Genomic DNA, 17,883 nt, shown 5'->3' with positions numbered 1-17,883 from the left:
TTCTGCCCCTTTTAGTTATTTTTCGAACAAATCTTTGTTATTATTTTTTGTTATTTTAACAACTAATCCGATCATCCCAATAACAGTTGACGGTATTGTTCCATAGCAAAAAATGTTATTCCAAAGTTGTTTTGGCTTTTAATCAATATCAGTGTTCGCACCGTTGGGCAGTTGATGAAAAATACTATGCCAGCAAGTGTATCACGCGAAATGAGAGAGAACGCAGAGAAGAACTCGGACGGCCGGAAAGCCGGACCGCGACAAAAACCCATGTAAACCCTAGAAATTGAAAAAGTTGGATCGTCACATTAGCCATTACAAAGTGTAACGTGGTTGCGTAAATTTAGCCGAATTTACCATCATTTCTTTAACTTCCTGGTTCGATCGGTTGATCAGCTTAACCAGATTTGTAAGTTGTTTTGCTTTTGGCTCTTTAGGGCGTTGAATTTACTTATTTTGTATTCTTAATTATAAATTAATACAGCAGCGCGTGTGGGAGTAAAAAGCCACGAAAGAGGGCATAATTTGTCACCAGATTTACCATAATTAAAGCCACTTAGCGACCGTAAGTAGGGTGTAATGGAAATACGACGTGGAATTAATTCGAAACTTTGTTTACTAGAGCGAATTTAACCCGTGAGCAACAAGAGCATTTGTGTGAGGAAAAGGTGATAAAGGGCAAACTATTCATGTGAGTTGAATTATATTTCCATCAAAATCATGCGTAATAAAATCAATATTTTTTAGTTTTAAGCTACTACCAGAAAAGTTGCTGTAAAAATTCAGTTTGTTCTGAGGTCCGAACAATCAGACATATAGCAAATTTTGTTATGATAACATAAACTGTTATTCTACTCTTATGCAAAAAATGAGTTTTCAAGAAGAATTCATAACACTTTCAGTAATTTTAACAGTATTTGTTTATGAATTGGCATGAATTTAGTTATTACCGTATGATCGGGCAGCCATGCCAGATATACTGATAAATCTGTATTTTACAGATTTTTTGATCACAAAAATCTGTATGTACAGAATTGTTCAAAATGATTATATTTAAAAAAAAAATCAACAATTTAGTAATTGAATTAGGCTTTAATATGATTAAAAACCATAAATCTGCTGAAAGAAATTCAAAAATGTCTTTCATGGCTTCGAATTTGACAAGATACAGATTAAATACAGATAGATTTTTCAAGAAAATACAGATCTCCCATTAAATTATCTGGCATCGTTGTTCCCAGACAAACAAACAAAACTTTCTTTTGAACGTGGCAATCTAAAAAAAATACAAAAACTCCCATGCCAAATCGGAGCACTTTGATATGGATCATGCTGGTTTTACGTGAGCACCATTAGGGTGTAATATCAAAATCGATTTTCCAGCACAGCACTTTTCCAGTTCCTTTTGGGGTCCTAAACAACTCCCCAAAGTTTGGGTATGATTGGTTTAGTCCTCACTTTGCGCAAAGCGATTCAATTTTCCATATAAATTTGTATGGGAAAAACCATTTTTTTGAATTTTGATATTTATAAAATCCACGTTTCAAGCTGTACTAAATCCGGATTCATATTCGGATGCTCTGAAAGGTGCTCTACAACTTTCCCGAAAAGAGTATGGTGCTAGCATGTCCCTGAAAGAAGATACAGCGTCCTCAAAACTCGTCTAAAACGTGATTTTCGAGCAAAAAACACGTTTTAGACGAGTTTTGAACACGCTGTATCTTTTTTTAGGAGCAAGTTAGCACCATACTCTCTTCGGGAAAGTTGTAGAGCACCTTCCAGAGCATCCGAATATGAATCCGGTTTTAGTACAGCGTGAAACGTGGATTTTATAAATATCGAAATCCAAAAAAATGGGTTTTCCCATACAAATTTATATGGAAAATTGAATCGCTTTGCGCAAAGTGAGGACTAAACCAATCGTTCCCAAACTTTGGGGAGTTGTTTAGGACCCCAAAAGGAACTGAAAAATTGCTGTGCTCGCTAAATTTGGACAACTTTATTTTTTTCCATACAACCATATTACACCCTAATGCACCATGCTCCTTCGTGGTTCTTACATTCGTGAACTTAATTCACGATTACGAGAATGGATTTTTTTCTGTGCGTACATTTCATAAGAAGAGTGTCAACATTACACGGAATTTTACGATTATTAACACCTAAACTCCCAAGCTCGAGAAAAAGGTGGAATTTGTATGGAAATTCCCCTTTTTGTTAGTTTGGGAGTTTAGGTGTTAATATCTCAGGATTGGAATCGAGTTTAAGACTTTTTCCTTAGGTTAAATAGGTGGATTTTTAATGGTACCAATTCAGTAAATGTTTTAGCCTCTTAACTTGCTCTAACGATATAGTTTACGGATGACCCTTTTTATAACAAAAAAAAAACTCTGTGCCCAGCCCATATCCAGCTGGTATCAGTTTAATAGTTCAACACGAGCCTGCCATGCTGTCTGCGTTGTCAGAAACAGCAAGCTCTTTGATAACGACTAGCGGCAACACTGCTCCCTTAAAACCGGTTCGCACAGATATTTGATAAAATTGCAGGTTTTCGTACGCATTGTTCGCCTTTTCTTCCCCGTACCCGGTTTATAAGGGTACAATTAGACGGCACGACCTGCACTTGACTTGCCCCTAAACGCGGTATTCTAATCAAGCGCGTATAAGCATGCAACGGTCTCGTGCTTAAAATTATGCAAACATTTCCTTAGCACACGAACACACGCACACACACTCGTCTGCAACATTCTGAGCAACTCAAACAACCTAATCTAAATCAGTCAGTGTCAGACCGTTTACCCTCAAATAAACAGCCACTAATTGCCGAGCGATCATAAAACACTAAAAATCGGCAGTTTTATTACAGTGATGTGACAGCACTAAATGAGCATCTTTGCATGACGATAAGGCTTGCCACAAATTCAAGTGAGAAAAAAATGAAAGAAATAAATCTCACTCTGGTAAAACGGGTAAATCACGAACGATTTCGTGGTCACCGCGGTCGGTAATTTGATTGTTTGCACAGTGAATGGGGATTGTTTGATTGAGCCTAATGGACCCGCTGGAGTGATGCCGATGTGCATGTCGTGTAACGAGAGCAGCAATGTTCGCCGTGACAGTTGTGTGACAAATTGAATTAAATGGATTGCCACTTTATAATGAAGAGTTATTACTTCGAAAGGCAATAAACTATGCAAAGCAAAACTTATCTAAATATTTGTTTTTTTTATTCAAAAATGCAAGATTTCAAAGTTTGAGTTTTTTTTCTATTTAACTTAATTCAAAAGTTTGCATCATCCGCCTAAGCTCAAAAGGGCCAAGAAACCCCTACCATTTATCATTCAGGTTGATCTACGGGCTTCCCTAGAACAGTGATTTTTTTCTCCAAATTCCAAAAAAATAAAACTTTTAACCTTCAATCCGTGGAACCAGCTTTTGGTTCACCACGAAAAGCGGAACCAAAAAGTCCCGAAGAAAATTGCAAAACTGTCACCTTCAATGGAAAGGCGAATTCTTCCTTCGCGCTGGTAGAACTTTCCGCCAAAGTTGGTTTGACAGAGGTTCTGAACTTGCTTCTAGGGACAATTGAACAGTTGATGGCAGAAACTCGTTCGTATATTTTTTCATTGAACTGAGGTAAAATCTACTTGTCTGTGATGAGCAGAAAGTGCCAAATCCGGTCGGAGACAAAAGTTTTTCGAACTTGAGAGTTTTGTCCTTTGCCATTTTCTGGGAAAAATCGGAAATCTTTCCATGTTCCCGGTGCAAGTTGGCATTCGGGAATTACGGTTGGAAAGATTTGCAGCTTCATGCTTGTTTCATGAAGTTCAACTTGTACGTTGCACGTGGTGGTGGTCCACGGAAAAGTTAATTATTGATGCGGGGCACTCCAGGAATGGTTCAAACCACTTGACACGAAAAGTGGGCAATTTTCCCCGCAGAAATGATAGGAAAGTGCATTCATCACTCCACCCGTGCAGAACATTTGCAAATGATGAAAAAGCAGTGTGCAGTTTGTTTGCGAACAATATACTTGAAAAATGTTTGCATGACTGCCGGAATAAAAAAAAAGCACACACATACACTTCATAACGAGCAGCTTTGCTTTGTGGATAGTCTCTTCACAATGTTAGCTGGTGTTTTTCCTCAAACATTTCCACCCACTGCACGCTGGAGTGGTTGCATTTTCCGCGCGCGTTTTGTTATTGTTGTTTATTGTGTGAGATGAAAAAAGAATCAACAGTATGAAGTTTTGATTTGCAATGGATTTCAATTATAATTATTTCCATGAAGATACTAATTACGATTCTCTTTAAGAGGATCCTTCAGATTTTTTTTTTATGGGTTGGCTAGTTGGCATTATTCAATATTTTGGTGCTCAATTTAAGTTTTATTTCCAAGAGAAACAAATTCTCTGTCATGATTTTTTTTAATTGAAAAAACTGTGGCATTTTTTTACCGCGAACAATTTAATAGCAATAAATAAAAATAATAATAATAAATATATTTTCAAAATCTGATTTGATATCACTAGAACTCATTAGTATTTTTTTCTAATAGAAAATCAGAGAATAATGAGCGTTGTAAAAAGTAGACACAAAATGTGCTGTTGTTTCCGGGTTTTTGCCCCAATTATTAAGAACCTAGAGTGAATCCAGAAATTACGATTCCAAATAATTTAGAAAACGTAAAATTTTTCTTAGTCCATGATTATTTTTATTTTTTTGTTATTGTAAAAAAAATCTAAGGGATTGTAAAAATAAATTTAAGGGAATTTTGAGACCAAATTATTTTAAAGAAATTATTTTGGGTTTGTCCACGATCCATATAAAAAAGTTTTTTTTTGTACCCGGGCAGACGGTAATAACAAAATTAATAATATTTCAATAACAAATCCTGTTAAAATAACAAAAAGTGTTATTATTTTGTCCTGAAGTTCAACTTCAAGAATAAAAAAATAATAACAGTTTCTGATAAAATAACGAAATTTGGTATTGGAGTGATATTATATTGAAAATGTTTAATAACACGCTAATAAGAGGAAATGTTATACATTTCAAAAACTCTCCTAATAACAAAATTTGTTATTCGTTCGGTATACTGACTTAGAAATAAAATTACCATAAATGGAACAAATGGAAAAGTTTCTAAGTGTCCATAACACAATCTGTTATTATTTTTTCTTTTGTTAAATATGTTAAGATCTTTGGGATAATTTTGTCTAATTTCGTCGGGGTCATTATTTTGGCCATGAAATGGGGTCCTTAAGTTAAAATTATTCTAAAAAGTTGAAATTTTGGAAGTTGATTTTTTTTATTATTTGATATACCCCCTAAGAGACCTTGCTAAAATTGGCTAGAACTATGGGATAATTTTGACCAATTTCGTCGGGTTCATTATTTTGGCCATGAAATGGGGTCCATAAGCTTAAATTATTCTAAAAAGTTGAAATTTTGAAAGTTGATTTTTTGAATTATTTGATATACCCCCTAAAGGACTTAGTTTAAAATGGTTAGAACTATGGGATAATTTTGACCAATTTCGTCAGGGTCATTATTTTGTTATTGAAATGGGGTCCTAAAGCTAAAATTATTCTTTAAAGTTGAAAATTTGAAAGTTGATTTTTTTAATTATGGGTCATTCCATCTCAACTGTGCATGAAAAAGTGCAAATTTGAAAATTACCCTCTCCGATCCTGCTCAAATTTGGCAGAGCTGTTGATACCATCAAAACATGCAAGAATCCCGAATTTCATCTAAATCGGACCACCCCCTCCATTTTTGTACCTCCCCAAAAAATCGACTTTTTGGCGATTTTTGACCAAACCTCCTAGTTTCAAACGACGATAACTCAGGAACCACAAATCTTAGAGTGTCGATCTTAGACTCAATTTTGAAGGAAATTGGACGTAGAATCCATTTCCGTGATCAAAGTTTTGATTAATTTATTTTGTCTACCTGTATTGCGCAATTGAAAACTTTAAACGGCCGTATCTCGAAACACCCCAACTTATTTTTTTTATTTGACCTCACCATCGTGTTCTCCGGCCAATTTTACATAAGAATCACTTATCGACAGAAATGAATATGTTTCGTTCCAGAGATATCGAATTTTAAATTTTTGTGTTTTCGAGATTACCTACATCAGCTTCATTCGCCACATCTGCTAGAAGCACACAGGCGGGCTGTTCAATAACTGCTACCTGGTGTTCTGGGAGATGATTAATTTAATTTATATTTTTATAATTTTACGCAAATATTTATTCATATAGCTAATACCTAGAAATTCTAGTATGTTTGTCCTTGCTCCTAGTTTCGTCCAATTTGCTCATTTTCAATATTTTTTGAACAACAAATTTTGCAAAACTTTTGATAGAAACTTGTTTGTTCACTTATTATTGAGCTATTTATCACTCGATTTCAGTTGAAAACGCTTTTAATCAGCTGTAATTGAATGCCAAAGCGCTGATATGGCAACATTAGAGGAACGCTGGAATTAGATGCTGTTCCCCTACCTTGATCAATCTATTTTTGTAAAAGGAATATTTATTGGGTAATTTTACGTGTTGCTAACCGTTTTAGAGTACCTCCGACGCCATGACTAGGGCCTTTATCATGGGCGGTAGCAAAATAATGTTATTCAGCAAAAACCCCTAAAACCTGCTCTATTATATAGTTAATTGTTGACACTTTACCATAATTTGGCAAATCCGATTTATGGTTTAAAAGATTGATCATATTAAATCAATGTTTGTATTGTGAGCCAGCTCCATTTGATTAAAAGAATCCAAGAATGATAGAAGACAAAAAAAATAATGTTGTTCGGACGGTGTCGAAATCATCGCAACTAAATATGAGGAATTAGCTGCTTTGCAGCAGATCAAACTTTGTGATTTTCTTACATTTTTCAGTTGCATACTTTCCAGAAATCCTTTTACTGCTCCTTGTGATCGTCCTTCACTAGAGTACAACGTATCAACAAATTTTATTAATTTTAGTTCATATTTTTTACTCACTATTGTATCGTGCACTTATTGTTCAGTGTTACTTACAAGATTAATTGCATTTTCCTGCTCGCTCCGTCGGAATCCAATTCTGCCCTTTACTGTGTGTCGTTATTGCTCTGTCCTGTGGGTTAGCACAGAAATTCACTTCATTCATTTTTTTGAGCAGATAAACATTCGTGATTCACCTCCAGTTTCCTACAGTGTTATACAGTAAATTTTTGCCCAATTTGATAAAGATTATTTATGATGAAATATTATTTCAATAAATGGCCAGGTAACAGTTATTGATCAGCCCGCCTGTATGCTTCTAGCAGATGCGGCGAATGAAGCTGATGTAGGTAATCTCGAAAACACAAAAATTTAAAATTCGATATCTCTGGAACGAAACATATTCATTTCTGTCGATAAGTGATTCTTATGTAAAATTGGCCGGAGAACACGATGGTGAGGTCAAATAAAAAAAATAAGTTGGGGTGTTTCGAGATACGGCCGTTTAAAGTTTTCAATTGCGCAATACAGGTAGACAAAATAAATTAATCAAAATTTTGATCACGGAAATGGATTCTACGTCCAATTTCCTTCAAAATTGAGTCTAAGGCCGACCCTCTAAGATTTGTGGTTCCTGAGTTATCGTCGTTTGAAACTAGGAGGTTTGGTCAAAAATAGCCAAAAAGTCGATTTTTTGGGGAGGTACAAAAATGGAGGGGGTGGTCCGATTTAGATGAAATTCGGAATTCTTGCATGTTTTGATGGTATCAACAGCCCTGCCAAATTTGAGCAGGATCGGAGAGGGTAATTTTCAAATGCTGTTCCGCTTCAGATGGAATGACCCTTATTTGATATACTCCCTAAGGGACATTGCTAAAATTGGCTAGAACTATGGGATAATTTTGACCAATTTCGTCGGGATCATTATTTTGGCCATGAAATGGGGTCCTTAAGCTAAAATTATTCTAAAATGTTGAAATTTTGAAAGTTGATTTTTTGAATTATTTGATATACCCCCTAAAGGATTTTGTTTAAAATGGTTAGAACTATGGGATAATTTTGACCAATTTCGTCAGGGTCATTATTTTGTTATTGAAATGGGGTCCTAAAGCTAAAATTATTCTTTTAAGTTGAAAATTTGAAAGTTGATTTTTTTAATTATTTGATATACTCCCTAAGGGACATTGCTAAAATTGGCAAGAACTATGGGATAATTTTGACCAATTTCGTCGGGATCATTATTTTGGCTATGAAATGGGGTCCTTTAGCTAAAATTATTCTGAAAATTTGAAAGTTGTTTTTTTTTATTATTTGATATACCCCCTAATGGACTTTGTTTAAAATGGTTAGAACTATGGGATAATTTTAACCAATTTCGTCAGGGTCATTATTTTGGCCATGAAATGGGCTCCTTAAGTTAAAATTATACTAAAAAGTTGAAATTTTGAAAGTTGATTTTTTTGATTATTTGATATACACCCTAAGGGACTTTGCTAAAATTAGCTAGAACTATGGGATAATTTTGACCAATTTCGTCGGGATCATTATTTTGGCCATGAAATGAGGTACTTAAGCTAAAATTATTCTGAAAAGTTGAAATTTTGAAAGTTGACTTTTTTAATTATTTGATATACCCCCTAAAGGACTTAGTTTAAAACGGTTAGAACTATGGGATAATTTTACTAATTTCGTCAGAGTCATTATTTTGGCCATGAAATTAATTATTTGATATACCCCCAAAGGGATTTTACTAAAATTGGCTAGAACTATGAAATAATTTAGACCAATTTCATCGGGGTCATTTATTTCACCATGAAATGGGGTTTCAAGCTAAAATTAATCCGATAAAATTAACTTTTGAGAGTTCATTATTTTAAATTTTGTTGTATTCCCTAACGGAATTGATTTATTTATTGAGAATTTTTGAAGTGTGAATAACAAAAACTGTTATTATTTTCACAGAGCCAGGAAGTCGGAGCTGACGTTGAAGTTCGAGCTGGAGTGAGACCTCGGAGACTGCATCGGATTCAGCAAATTTTCAGCAACTTTTACTTGGAGTCGGAATCTATGTCGGGTATTTTTGGAAAGCTGAAGTCATCGTTGACGTCATATCCTGCATCCAGGGTCGGAGTTGTCTTCAAAGTATGGATTCAAAGTCGCTTGGAGGTACCCGACTTTGCAGCCCTGACTAGTACAGAGGAGTTATGGCAACTGCAGGTTTATTTGCAAATTACAAATAAACCAAAACAATACCTTTTTTTGTTATGGAGACATACCAGTTCAATAACATTTTTTGTTATTATGCTGCTCCACCTCTCCGCACAAAATAACAAATCTTGTTATTCCTTCAGGATTCCTTCTGTGTTATTGGTTTGTTATTGCAATAACAACATAATAACAGCTTAAGTTATTCTTCGAACAAATCTTTGTTATTGATTTTTGTTATTTTAACAACTAATCCGATCATCCCAATAACATATTTCGATCTTCTCACAATATCAAAAACTGACCTTCCCAAGTTATTTCCGTCTGCTTGGGATGATGAAGTATTATTTGCTTAACAGTTTCACAATAAATATTACAGAAAAGATTTTTAATATTTTTTTATGTGAAAACCTATCCAAAATGTATTTTATCCAAAATTTTACCTTTTTACAATTTCAGCCACTACAAGTTGTAAATATTTTTCAACAACATAAGAAATTTTCAGTAAAGTTAATAACACTTAGATTAAAACCTCTTTTATCAAAATGGTGTCTTCGGCAATGTTTCAGTTATTGTCTGGGAAAAAAGATGGTCAAAGTAGATCCGGCTGCACTGCCATTTTACTTAATTTCATAAATTTTTGCATGCGTCGAAAAAAACGAAAATTTTGTTTGAATTTACTTATTAAATTTCAATATATGAAATCAAAAGAGAATTATTGAACACAAAATCTAATGATAAGCACATTTTTTAAGCCATTTTGCATCATTAATTTCCTAACACAAGTGACTATACAGCTTTGAGGATTTCGTCCATTGAAAAGTGCTATGAAAACATTCAAAAATCTGGATCTCGAGAATGGATTTTTCCAATCGATTTGGTGTCTCCGGCAAAGTTGTCGGTTATAATTAGGTCTTTTCAGAAAAAAAGTTGCCCTAGAAAATAAAATTACAAAAACTATTTTTTTTTTTTCCTTTTTTGTAATCTTTAGGTAGACAATTAGAAGCAACAGGGTATAACGAACGTTTTGGCCAAGTTATGATTTTTTTTTTCAAATTGTGTTTATTTTTGTAAAAGTACCGAAAATGCATACAAAACAAATAAAGAATTCATATTCAGATTGAAATTGAATTCTAAATCAAAAAGTACTTTTGTAAAATTGCATTGTTTTTTAGTAACAGCCATTTTTAATTTGTTCATCTTGGAAAAATAATCGAAAAGCTAAGAAAAATTCTCTACAATTTGCTTTCCAAACATTTTTGATCCGAACTTTGGTTGTTAAGATATAACCTTGCAAAGAATGAAAATTACTAAAAATAAGTTTTTTTAGGTTATACTCAAATGGTAAAAAAAAGGATTAACCCCAATTTAAATTTATTTACAAGCTGAAAATTGTCAATGTAAATAGAGTCAATCACTCAATGACTCATGCATTAAAAAGCTAATATTCACAAAACAAAGTTTGTGATTTACATCATGATTTTATTTTCGCTTTCCATGCTACATTTATCGTTTATTTTTATTCTACATCAGTTGACCAAAGCTTAACCAGGCTCCAAATTTATTACTCCTTCCCGGTAATTCAGCCTTAATACCCTGCTGACAAATCGATTCTTCAGGCCAAAACCCCTCTATAGAATGGGCTTCGCTTCGCTTCCGGTTTAACTCCCGAGCGCGCGCTTCGAGGAGTACTTCGATTGTCCGCAAGATTAAGCAGGAAATTATTAGATTTGCAGATATAGTTTCTCCGACAAGCTTCCCACGACCTCTCAACCCTGGCCAGCATTCCCGAAGGGATTCCAGCTTAATCGGTGAAATTATTTGCCGGCTGCTGCTGCTGCTCGAAAATTGCTTCCAAAGCCCATCCCGGAATTTGCCGGCCTCGACCTGGCCATAAATTCTTCCCGGCTTTTGCCCGGCAAGGTCTCTCGCTCTCGGTTTTTGCCAGACGACGCAGAGCCGACAAAGGTCATATATTTTTGCCGGATGTCACCAGTTGATAGGGCGCTGCTTAGCACGGCTTGAAGGGGAAGAAACCCGGATGTTCCTCCTGTAGCAATAGATGGATGCTTCCGGGACGTTGGCGATGTCTTCCCGGTTGCCTGGATGCCGGCGTTATTGTCGTTGGTTCGTAGCGCCTGAATGTATGCAAAGTTGCAGCGCACTATAAACAACCACTCGCAAACAGGTGGAGCCCCGAGTGCAGGTAAACTGTGACAAAGCAAAATTAATTACTGCACATTAACCTGTCTTGCCGGGAGTAATTATTACCATGTTGTTATTAAATTTACAGTATTCATGGCAACTGGTAATTTAATTTCACCCCGTTGGCACTGTTGACAACTGAGGTATGATTAGAAGTAGATTTTTTCACAAAACAACTGTTCTTTGTTGATAGAATTTTCCCCATTCAAATATCCAATCTCCATCAAGATCATATTCCATCGAAATCGATTCCTCTTGCCGTCAAGGCAGGTTCCACTCTGCGAACCTTGTTACTTTAAACGATAATGGCCAGACTCCCCTCCTCCAGAAGTAAAAAACCCAATAGTCGTTGTCATTTCTCACGCACACATCGAACCAGAAAGTCGTCCAATTTCCGGTTCGTTCTTCAATTATCTAGGTAGTCCCACCCCGGTTCCCAGTTGACCCATTCGTTAGCCCCACCCCCTCTCCTGAGTTCCGACCCGATGGGAACACTGATACAATACAATGGCTCTTATCTTTTTTGAGGGGTCTCCGAAATTGATATCTAGACACCGAGTGGTGGCCACTTTGCCCCAGCTCCTCTGGAATTTGTCCCTCTAGGGTGGCGTTCTCCCAGGTCAGATATCGGAGTTCGGCGTTACGACTGTTGGTGATGACTATGAGGTCGAATTTTTTTTTCTGTTGCTCACTCTAGCACAGGTTTCAGGGATTTCATCGATTTGGAGTTGAGTGTAGGGTAGTCGAGTTAGATTTTATTGTGAAAAATTTGATTATAAAAATAAATATTAAATAATCCAAAAACGGTATTTTAATTGAAATATGTAATTAGCTCTTTTAACAAGTTAAGCTTGATTCGAAACTTTTGAAAACAATTTCAAAAAACTAGAAACTTCAATTAATGTTTATTTTTTTTATTAAAATTAATTTTCAAGCGAATTCGTTTTTAGAAGATGGTCAAACAAGGTTGTGACTTCTCTAAATAAGCGTTTTTTGTTTAAATGCTTTGTACTACGAACCTTATCAAAACTATAATGCACCAAAACTTTAGGCAAATATTTTTTTCGACTTTTTTTAACGAAGTTTTACAAAAGTCGACAACACTGCTAAATGATTTTGACCTCTTTAACAATAGCTCAAATTATAGCTTTATTGTCTAATAAAAAAATAAAATTAAAGATATGGTTAAATTATGCAATTTATTTGTAACGAAAGATTCAAACAATAAAAGTGAGATTAATCCATTTAATTCCTGAAATTTTCTAATGAACACATGCAAAAACATGGTTTGAAAGACTCAAAAAGTGCTCATTCAAGGAAAATTTTGTAACATATCAAATTTTACTACAAATAATCGCATTAATATCCCATACACGAAAAACTGAATTTTCGCTGGTTTTCTCGAGTGCTATTGCTTTAAGTTATTGTGAAAATGTACATGATTAAGCACCGAACTGCATCATATCACAACATTTTTGAAAAAGCATAAGAACAGTTAGGTAAACCAAAAACTATTGTCAAATCTAATCTATTGAAAACAATAAACACTAAAATTTTATATGGGTATCATATGAAGTGAAATATTATTTGCATTTTCACTTTATTAGAGATTTTTTGTAAAATACTCAAATTTTCACAAAACAACGTAATTTTTCGAAAATACTGAATTTGTTATAACTTGAAATATGGATGTCAAACAAAACAAAATTGAGTATGAATTTTCACTTTATTGTAAAGTACTCAAATATTTTGTAAAGTACTCAAATATTCATAAAAATACCCTATTTTTTTTTGAAATTAAATATGTCTTTATTGAACTTTCTTATAATAATTACATTTCATTTACATTCTAAGTGGTATGGCTAAATGCTCTTCATCTTTGTTTTATTTTTCGTTTTCTTATTAACTGTTCACATTCATTTATTTACTTCAAATTGTTTTACATTTTTGCATTGAATCGAATACATTTGGGTAAAAAGAAAAAAATCACTTTAACAACTAATCCTAACTTAAAACTAAAAAAGCAAATTCATTGAAATATTCAAAATCATTAGAACGAGTAAACTACGAACTGTATTTTAAGATAAATCCTCCAAGCGTTCTTACTTGTTCCGCACGAGTTTTGCAACCACGCAGTGTTGTTGTCATCTCGATGAAAATGTTCAGAAGTTCTTGTGGTGAAAACAGGTCACTGCTGCCTTCATCCGTTGATGCTGGTTGGTTTTCCCTCGGTTGCTGGCTGAAGCCAGGAGGTGTTGTATTCTCTGCAACTTTTTGCCGCTGATTCAACGGCAATGGCTGCAGATTTGGAACCACTCGAACAGATCCCGCTCCAGGTGACGCCAAAGCAGGAAAATCCACGTCCGTGAAAGTTGGTGATATTTTGCGTCGATTTGGTTGGTGCCTCGTCGTCGCTTGCTGCCGAATTTTTACAAACTCAGCACGTTTTGGGCAGCTTCGATTCTTGGTCGAATGGTCGCCGCCGCAATTGAAGCATTTCGCTTCGATGTTCTCGTTGATTGTTTCGCAAGCTTGAGTTTTGTGCTCACCTCCGCAGGTTGCACAACGACTCTTGATGAAACAGTTCCTTCCACCATGACCAAACTGCAAGCAGTTCGAACATTGTGTCACGTCACGGTGCACTGGACGATAACGTTCCCAAGACACGATGATGTTGAAAATTGCCCGAACTGCCTTCAGCTCAGACGGCGTTGTCGATCCTTTCTCGAGATGAACCAGGTACAGTTGATCACGATACTTGATGTCCTTGTTGTGTCTCTTCATCTTGAAGACTTCGATCACGTTCAGCTTAAGAGTTTTGAGCTCTTCTTTCAGCACACTCACATCCATGTCGTACAGGCCTCGGAGGACCTGTTTCATGGGGCGTTTACCTGGATCGTCATGGCTGTAGTATTCAATCTTTGTGTTGTTCAGGAAATCCCGAACGTAGTTGTAATCCTTTCTTGTAGGTAGCAGAATTTTGAGTCCATCAGCACACAAGCGAATGGAAGCTCGTAAAGCACCAGATTTGATAAACCCGATCAGCCACTTTCGCACCGAATCCGATGACGATGTTTTCACAAAAATGGGTGGCAACTTTTCCCGTCGTTCAAATTCTTCCTTCTCGCTCACGTCCACAGGGAGGGTAGCGAACTGGTTTCCAGACAATTTTGAGCGTCCTTGCTCAAACTGCCTGGCTTTGCAGGTAGCGCTTCGGCATTCTTTAGCTTCTTCAAATCTGCCGATCCTGCTGGTGAGGACCGCCTCTTTTTCTTGCCGTGAGGCATTTTTTGCACTTTTTAGCACTTTTTTGGTTTGTGAGGGACGCACGTCTGACTCGCTTCTCTGCTGATCGCAGACTCTAAAAATACCCTATTTTTGGTAAAATACTACAATTTTCTCAAAATATCATATTCTAAAAATAATGTTTTTATGTTACTTAAATTTGATTTCTAAATACAGTTTATTGTAAAAATTTTAGAATTACAAAAAACTCTTATTAAATGAAAATTTATTTTTCAAAAGTGTAAATTAAGAAAATTTTAGAATTTTCGAAAAAATATAGCAGTTTGTGAAAATTTTAATGATTTGAAAATATACGATAAACTGTGAAAATGCGAGTAATCAACAACACTAATAAAAAAAACAAAAAAATATGATATTAGGTGAAAATTTTAGTATTTAACAAATAATTTTAGTTCATATTTGGAAATCAATGCCAAACTTTGCTTATTAAAATTTTAGTGTTTTCAAAAAAATAGGTTTTTTTTTGAAAAAATTTCAATGTTTTACAAAAAAACTCTAACAAAGTAAAAATTCATACAAAATTTCGCTTCAACTGATACCCATATTGCAAATAATAAAAGTTTGAGTATGCATACAGAATTTCTTGCCGTTTGATACCCATATTGCAATTTTTTGGTATATTCCAAAAAAATATTATATTTTGCGAAAATTTAAATATTTTTAAAAAAAAAATCTATTAAAGTGAAAATGCTAATAAAATGATGCTTCATTTGATTCCCATTCTGCAAATTATTAAAGTATGAGTATTTAAAAAACACTGTATTTTTGTGGAAATTTTAGTATTTCACAAAAAAACAGTAATAAAGTAAAAACACATATTAATTAATGTTCGTTTGATACCCTTTTTGCGGCATAAGAAAATTCGAGTTTCGAAAAAAACGGTATTTTGTTTAATTTTTTGGGTATTTGTACTCTGACACTCACAAAACTATCAAAAAATAAAGCTTCAAAAATTTAACTTTTTTTTGGCAAATTTATTTTTTCCAAAATTGGAACAAAATGCTGAGTGTTATCTGATAATAATTTAAAATATAATCCCCTACGTTTTGAATAATTTATATCATGTTTAAGTCTGTCAAACAAAATGTTTTGGTGAATAAAAAATAATAAAAATCAATTTTACTGAATTCAAAAATCAATGCACTGCAAATAAATCGAGACAAAATTGTTGATGTAAAGTTAAAAAAAAGAATATTGCACTAACAAAAAATCGATGATTTAAATTATGATTTTTGTTTAATCATCGCTTAACGTCAGCTCAAATGATAGCAAACAACAAAATACTTTCATACAATTAATTATACTTAGGAATCTGATATCCATTTGGCAAAAAAAAAATAAAATTTAAAAAAAACTAAAATATTAATGTAGACACTCCTTCTTAATAAGGCCGTTGCAAATATTTTTTGAATTTTATGTCCCTCGACTTTGACCAAAGTAGTATCAAGGAAATGTTTTTTTTTTTTTGCGAAAAATAAAATTTTGCGGTGCTGTACATTGGAATTTCAAATAAATTCAGAACATTTTTAAACTAGCTCAAACATGCTAAATATGACTATAAATGCAGAAAAATGCATTTTAGATTGTTTTCAATTGAATTCTATTTTCATGAAAATTTCGAAGTTTTTTTGGAAAAATATTTGATGCCCTCTGCTGTTTCAGACCAATTTCGAAGGAAGGAAGGGGGGGGGGGGCGACATAAGCTTTGAAAAATATTTGCAACGGCTCAATATGATATAAAAAAAATAAATTCAATATAAAATAATTTAGTTGAAAAACACATGAAAAACTCATTTTTTCCAGTTTTTCCTAACAGAAGTACCTAATCGCAGAGTTTTGTTCAAATCTAGAACAGAATTGATAACGCTCAACGAAAATCGTGAAATTTCAACTCGATTAAAAAAATGTTTCTATCCCACTCCACCCTACAAATCCGGAACACACGGTAAATCGAAACCATTCCAACAAGGTGAAAGGCAAAATAAAAGGCCCGAACGGAAACTTATCTAATCACCATTACTCCGACCTTGTTACGGCGGAACAGTCCGATGTCCAGGGGACCCATTTTTACCTCGCCCCCTCCAATGACAATGGCTCCTTCGGCCTAGCTCGGGTCATCCGGCAAAGGCCAACAAGTCCCGGTCACGCAATTCCAAATAGATTTTCATTTATTTCCGATATATGATGATGATGATGATGGCGGTCGGTGGCGGCAAAATTGACCTTCTGCGCGTGGGTGGCGGAATTTGAGCTAGGCTGAGGACATGCACATGTTGTAAACATTTATTTGTCCATTTGCCACAGAACAGTAGCGATGGATATCTTAGCGGGGGGGAAAATGGCAATATCTGCGGAAATGTTCGTCCACCTGATGGGATCGTAAAAGTATTTCATACGTCCTTCTGGGAACTGCGAGCTAAAGCAACAGGGTCCTGGAAATGTTTTGAAAGGTTGGCTAGTTTTCTGGTGGAATGGAAAACAAGGCTTGTTTTGTTTAGATCGTTATGTTATGTGGTGATTGAACAAAGATATCTTTGGAAAAAAAATCTTATGAATAAGTTCATAAACTTTTAATTTAAAAAGTGAAAAAACACAAGGATGATGTTTTACTGAAATAGCTGAAATGTTTTTGAACAACTAATTTTAACTTTAAAGATTAAGCTAAAAGGCAAATTATTGCTAAAATCCATCTCAAAATTATCCAATCCAAACAACAATAACACAACTTGTCTCATGCTAGGTCAAAGCTCTCTTGAATTTTAACAATTAGCTTCTTGTTTCCATCATCCCTAATAAACACGCAATTACTATATTATAATTGCGCAATTCCGCGTGGGTGCACCTGACATTCCAATAACCATCCTCCCCCTCCCCCAAAAACAAGTTCCCAAACAAATTAAACTTTTGCCAAAATTGGATTAATTTCGACAATGGGCGTTCCAACTCTCCGGTAACACTGGCCACACCGGGCCAAATCCGGCCAGCCGGGGCCGATTGGGACCATATTTCACCGGCTAAACAAAGTTATCTCCCGGACGGGATGCGGGGACGACCGCAAAATTAATTCGTTTCCCAGTCCCCACTAGTTGTTGGCCGAAATAGTTGTGCTCGCCCCCCCACAAAACAGATTTCCGCCAAAGCTTTTGTCGAGCAATAAGCGTCGAAAAGTTTTT

At 34.9% G+C, this 17,883-nt stretch overlaps 1 long non-coding RNA gene across 1 annotated transcript; it reads left to right on the top strand.

Moving 5' to 3' along the window:
* The first annotated feature begins 271 nt into the window (after positions 1 to 271).
* On the top strand, positions 272 to 811 carry LOC119767924. The gene is made up of 4 exons (XR_005277797.1): positions 272 to 409; positions 485 to 565; positions 623 to 691; positions 748 to 811. It is a non-coding gene; the product is annotated as an uncharacterized LOC119767924 (long non-coding RNA).
* The last annotated feature ends 17,072 nt before the right edge of the window (positions 812 to 17,883 follow it).

Source organism: Culex quinquefasciatus, chromosome 2 (assembly GCF_015732765.1).
Source record: "Culex quinquefasciatus strain JHB chromosome 2, VPISU_Cqui_1.0_pri_paternal, whole genome shotgun sequence".
NCBI lineage: Eukaryota > Metazoa > Arthropoda > Insecta > Diptera > Culicidae > Culex > Culex quinquefasciatus.
This window is presented reverse-complemented; position numbering and strand designations above follow the sequence as displayed.